The sequence below is a fragment of the Emiliania huxleyi genome (genome assembly GCF_000372725.1).
Source record: "Emiliania huxleyi CCMP1516 chromosome Unknown EMIHUscaffold_127, whole genome shotgun sequence".
Classification (NCBI taxonomy): Eukaryota; Haptophyta; order Isochrysidales; family Noelaerhabdaceae; genus Emiliania; species Emiliania huxleyi.
Genome location: NW_005201318.1, coordinates 183,758 through 189,757, shown reverse-complemented (window position 1 = coordinate 189,757; position 6,000 = coordinate 183,758).

Below are 6,000 nucleotides of genomic sequence, written 5' to 3'. Positions count from 1 at the left end.
TGGCGCGGCGAGGCGCGGACGGGGGAGGGACGAGGTGACCGCCGCGTCATGGCCGACGGCCTGAGACTCAGCTGCCTCGCTCCACCGACGCCAAACCGTATCCGCGTCCGCCGCGGCGGAAGAGGCTGCCTCGTGCACCGCTGCCGCCGCCACGCGCACCGCCGCCGCCGCCGCCATCGACTCCCCTTGCGGCGGCGCAACGGCGGCGCCGCTTCCGCCCCAAGAAGAGGCTGCGGCTGCGGCAATGGCGGCCGCTTTGGCCGCCGCCGTCGCGGCCTCGAGCTCGGCGATGGCGGCGGGGTCGTTGTGGTAGAAGAGCGCTGGCGCCGCGCGGACTGGCGGCGGCGGCGGCCCTTTCAACGGCCCACCGGCCGGAGCAGTAGTAGCAGTAGCAGCAGCAGCAGCAGCAGCAGCAGCAGGAGGAGGAGGAGGAGCAGGAGCAGGAGGAGGAGGAGAAGGAAGAGCATGCGCCCATCCGGGCCCGTCCACCCCCTCCCCACACACGCCGGCGTGTGTCGGGTGCAAGGCCGGCTCGGTGGCGCCGCCGGGAGGGCCCATCGCCGCCGAAGGCCGATCGGTGGCAGCAGGTGCTGTGGGACACGTCGCCGCCGAGGGCACCGCCACCCGCGCCGATCCGCATGAGGCAGAGGCAGCATCGCCGGGCGGAGCGGTGCTGGACGACCCTGCCCCCCAAATGCTGTCCGACGAGGCAGCCGCCGTCTCTGTGCGGCGCGGCGGCTCCTCTGGGCGCAGCAGCGGAGCTTCCGCCGCGGCTTGGCCGTCGAGGAGGGGGGTGAGCGTCGGGTCCTGCGCTGCGAGGCGGACGCGGAGGACGAGAGTGGCGACCGCGCAGCCGGCGAGGTCGGTCAGCGGGAGCTCGCCGTTGGAGAAGCCCTCGTTGGCTTCGCACGTCGTGAGGGCTATGCTCGCTCGGCCCAGAAGCAGGCCTCTGCCGCCGCCGCTGCCGTCACCGCGAGGCGGCTCGATGAGGTCGACGAGGAGCAGCTGCAGGGTGCGTGGGCGAGGCGCGTGGGCGGAGATGAGGCAGGCCTTGCCTGATCGAAATGGGAGGGCGGTACGTCCCTTCTTCAGCGCGGAACCAAAGGGTCGTGGGCGGAGGGCGAGGCTCGGGTAGTCATCGACTCGGAACACCACGGCGGGGGCTGCGACATCCGCAGAAATGCTGCTGAGCTCGTCCACGAAGACGGAGAGCGACAGCATATAGAACGGTCGAATGGGCGGGCGGGTTCGCGTTTGTTTCTTTTTTCTTCCAGCGTCCTAAAGGATACCGTTGGTGTCCAGTCCGAGCGAGACTGTTTTCGCCTTCCCACCTAACCTAACCAAGCGACGACCTCCGTGAATTTCTGTCCGAAGAGAGGCTGCCACCGCCCAAAAGCGCAAGTCCCTACATGCATACTATACGGTCTCGGGCACCGCACCTGTGCTGCCACAAAGCACAATGTGCTTCCACAAAGCACCACTAGCGATTTCGCGCGGAGGGCGTAGTGAAGCGCTGGGGCGCTCACTGTGTGTTATTCGGGTGGGGATCCATCAGTGGTAAGCGGCTTTAGTCACAGATCCAAGCTCAGACGCCACACCAACACCACAAACACGCTCACTTCGCCGCTGCTGTAGATGGGCCCCCGGGGGCCCATGCTTTGTCGAAGCACAGACCCGATCTCGGCACTCACGGGCTGCCACGCGCCCGCGCGCGGCGCGGGCCGCACCGCCCATGCCCCCGGGTCACCAACCCCGCCTCTCGGCCCTCTCGGCCCTCAGGAGCGTGCGGGAGACCGGCGAGGGGCGCGCCGCGCGCCGCCTGCAGAGCCGCCAGAGGCATTGTGTCGCCTCCGCTGGCGGGGTTCCCGCGCGCCCGCCCGCGCCCGCGCCCGCCCACGCCGCGCCCGCGGGCTCCGGATGCGCCGCCATCCTTCTCCTTCTTCTCGATGACAGTCCGCGCGTGCTTGTCGACGGGTCGGCGGCGTGGTCGAGGGGAAGGTCGCCGGCGGCCGCAACTCTGCCGCCGTCGCTCCGCCGGCTCTGACCGAGTATCGGGCGTTGAGGGCGGCGGCGCAAAGCGGGTCTGGCGCATCCATCGCCACGAGCCTCGCGGCCGCGGTCGTGGCACACCTGGTGGCGGCTCTCGAGGCCGTCTCTACGGCGCTCGACGCCGTGTGAGGTCGCCGGCGGCCGCAACTCCGTGTCTCCGCTGCCGTCGCTCCGCCGGCTCTGACCGAGTACCGGGCGTTGAGGGCGGCGGCGCAAAGCGGGTCTGGCGCATCCATCGCCACGAGCCTCGCGGCCGCGGTCGTGGCACACCTGGTGGCGGCTCTCGGGGCCGTCTCTACGGTGCTCGACGCCGTGTGAGGTCGCCGGCGGCCGCACCTCTGCCGCCGTCGCTCCGCCGGCTCTAACCGAGTATATCGGGCGTTGAGGGCGGCGGCGCAAAGCGGGTCTGGTGCGCCACGGCCACCACCCTTCCACCGCCCTTGCCGCCGCCCTTGCCACCCTTTGCCGCCTTGCCTCCGCCGCGGGCGGCGGTGGGAGCGGCCTGCTCCGGCCTGCTGGGCTAGCATGTTGTCCGTGCTGGGGACGGGCACGTGGAACGTCAATTCATGTTCGAACGGCCTCCGGGATTCAAACAAAAAATAGCCGGGGCCCTCTCGCAACCCATCCGACCCCCCGGGACCCGTGGGCGTCGAAGAGGCGCTCTCGGGGGGCCGTTCTGAGTTCATGCTTCCTCGAAGCACACTGTGCTGCGTCAAAGCACCGGTCCCGAGTCCGTATAGGTCCGAACGTCCGATACTGGAAGCCCATAGGTAGGCACCTTACACTCCCCCGCAGTATCGCACCTCTTGAGCGACACTACGTTTCCGCAGGCTGGGGATTCTCCGGGGACCCCCTCTTTGTACCCGCCCGTGCTGGCGAGAGAGAGAGATTGTTTTGTGTTTGCTGGCCTGTTGCTGGCGTGCTGGCTAGATTCCTCCTCCGAATAACTCAGGTTGGATCGGCCCCAGTCTCGAACTGGCAGCCACTCATCTCACCGGAGGTCTGAGCCCTGGCTGTCAGGCTGTCAGGTGCTGTCAGGTGCTGTCAGGTGATCTGTCAGGCTGTCGGGCAGCTGTCAGGCGCTGTCAGGTGCCTCTGTCAGACCAGCTGTCGGGTGCTGTCAGTGCTGTCAGGTGCTGTCGGGTGCGTGTCTGACATCAGAGGGGATCTGTAGCTGTCAGGTGCTGTCGGAGCTGTCGGGTGTTGCTGTCAGACGCTGTCGGAGCTGTCAGAGCTGTCAGGCTGCTGCTGCTGTCAGACGTTGGGCTGTTGCTGTCAGGTGCTGTCAGGTGGTGCTGTCGGGGTGCTGTCAGGCTCTGACACACACCAGCCACACTTATGACACTATCAAGAGGAGACCAGCAGGACTCTGCTGCACATACTCTAGTCTCTACTCTGCCTCCGGTCCCACCATCTTCTTCATGGTGGACGTCACCATCTTCTTGTCTGCCGCACTGAGAGAATAGCAGAGAGGCAGGGTGGAGTGCTTCTTCAGGTACACCTTGCTGATGATCTGGTAGTTGCTGGTCCAGCGGAAGGCCTCCCCATCGTTGTCGCTCGTCAGCTTGTAGTACTTGCACGCTCTGTTCTGGTAGCGCGGGCCGTCTGGGGGGGTCCCGTCACCCTTCACCTCACGGTACCACCGGAGGATAAAGAGGCCCTTGGGGTCGTTGATGAAGACCCCGTTGCTGCGCTGACTCATCGAGAGCTGGCGCAGGTACTCTGCGCTCGAGCTGCCAGTGGCGCGGCGCGCGTCTACCGTGCCGTCGGCGACGGCCACCTGCTCGATGTTGCCAATGGCAAAGACCTTGGAGCTGTCCTCCATGGTGAAGAGCACCGCAACTGCGGAGAGAAAGAGAAGAGGGAGAGATGAGAATGCACGTCTTATGTGTGTGTGTGACAGGCAGGCAAGGGCGTGGTCACCGTCATCATCATCCAGGGTCCGCAGAGGTGGGGCGGGAGGGTTGAGAGAGAGACCCATGACCAACCCATGACTACATGAACCACACACACATGTCTTTGCATGTAATAGTTTTGTTATACCCTCATGGGGCACAAGAAAGAGGCTGCACGGCCTGTGTACGGTCTGTGCTGCTGTCGGGCTGGTCGGGCTGTCGGGCTGTCAGCGCTGCTGTCAGGCCGCTGTGTGCTGTCGGGCTGTCGGGCAGCTGTCAGGCTGTCAGGTTAGGGCCTGACAGCGACGGGACGCCTCTGATGTCAGGCTCTGCTGTCAGGCTGTCAGATACGTGCTGTCAGGCTGTCAGAGAAAGTGCTGTCAACGCTGTCAGGCTGTCGGGCACTGTCAGGCGCTGTCCGGGGTTTGCTGTCAGGCTGTCAGACCAGGGCTCAGCCGGAGGTACCCTTTCCGAAGAGGCCGAGGCCACCGGGCACCGGCCAAAAGCTTGGCCTGCACAAGCTTTTCCGGCAAACAAAAAGGAAAACAGGGGGTCCCCAGCACTTTGCGTTTCCGGAAATTTCCAGGGAAAACAGAGGGTGTTTGGTGCTCCATTCTGGAAACTCGCGAGTTTCCTTGAGTCTGAGAGCTGGTCTGGGGCAAGGAATCTGACGCAAAATTGAGAGAGAGAGAGAGATTTGATTACGTAGGATTGTTAGAGTTGAGATTTGAGAGAGAGAGATTTTAGGAAACCAACAAGAAATCACGACTGTCACAGTGATTTGGGCTCGGCAGCTTGTTAGCCCTCAGCCGAAGCTGGGGCCGGTCCCGTAGCCCTCTAGCCCAGAGAGCCCGCGCCGAAGATTTTTAGCAATACCAAACAACTCTAACACTCACACGAGAGAGAGAGTTGTCTTGTTTGTCGATTTTGTGACACAAACAAAAAAGAACAAAGAAATCAGTAACCAGCCTCCGGCGGGGCCCCCCGCTACATTTACACAAAAAGTCCCAAAACTCGAAATAAATACACCACGGAGCACGGTCACGCGCACACGCGACCTCCCACGCACCACCTGTGAAGATCGCGAATAGCTGCCTCCTCGCGTTTGCGGTGACGCTCCCTGCGACGATTGCTCTCGGCTTGGGACTCTCCCGCCGCGGGAGGCAGATCATACCCCACCGCCGTACTAAGGCCGTCCTCCTGCTGCGAGGTGCCGCACGCCAAGCAACAATCAAAGTCGCACGCATCGCATCGCCAGCGCACCGCAACATCCGGCACATCACCCTTGCATTGAGCACAGGTCTTCGACGCAGTCAGAGATGATATGATGGCTTGGTCTTGCCGCAACGTGGCTCTGTCTCCATAGAAATCATCATAGAACTTTGCAAGGTACTCATACGACGTCTCAGGCACACGTCCCATCGCCACCGCGCCACTGACTTGGTGGCGTCCTACCAAGTCCCAGGCGACGTGGTCCCAGCCATCACTTTCGAAGTCGTGACGCAGCCAAGCAACCATTGTAGCATCTGTTGATCGCCCTACCCCATTCACGTCGGAGGTGATCGTCATCAGCTGCACTGGCGCACCACAGCAATTACTCTCCAACATCGACGACGGCCACTTCTCCCCGTCTGGGGCTACCGGATTCTTGAGGTAGTCATCTAAATCGCCTACGTTCGGATATAAATATCCGGGAAATCCGCACAAGGGGCGGAAGTGGGCGTCGTCGACCGTCACGTGGATCTCGCGAAAAGCAGTCAACTCGTCAACGAGCTGCAGCTCGCCCACCACCAAGCTCCCCGGCTCGATCAGGGTCAGATGCCGCGTAATCCAAGCCGAACTGAGCAGCAGCTCCGCAGAAAGCCCATACGGTGGCGCATCGACTGGCAGCCGTACCCAGGCGTGGGTCTGCGCTGCTTCGCTGAAGTCCATTGACCTGATGGCGCGCTCCTCGCGCTTGCGGTGCCGGTCGCCGCGCCGCTTTGAGGCGCTCGCCGGCTCGCCGTCGGGTGGCAGCGTGTATTCGACCGTCGCGCTGGCCGGACGCTTCGAGCCG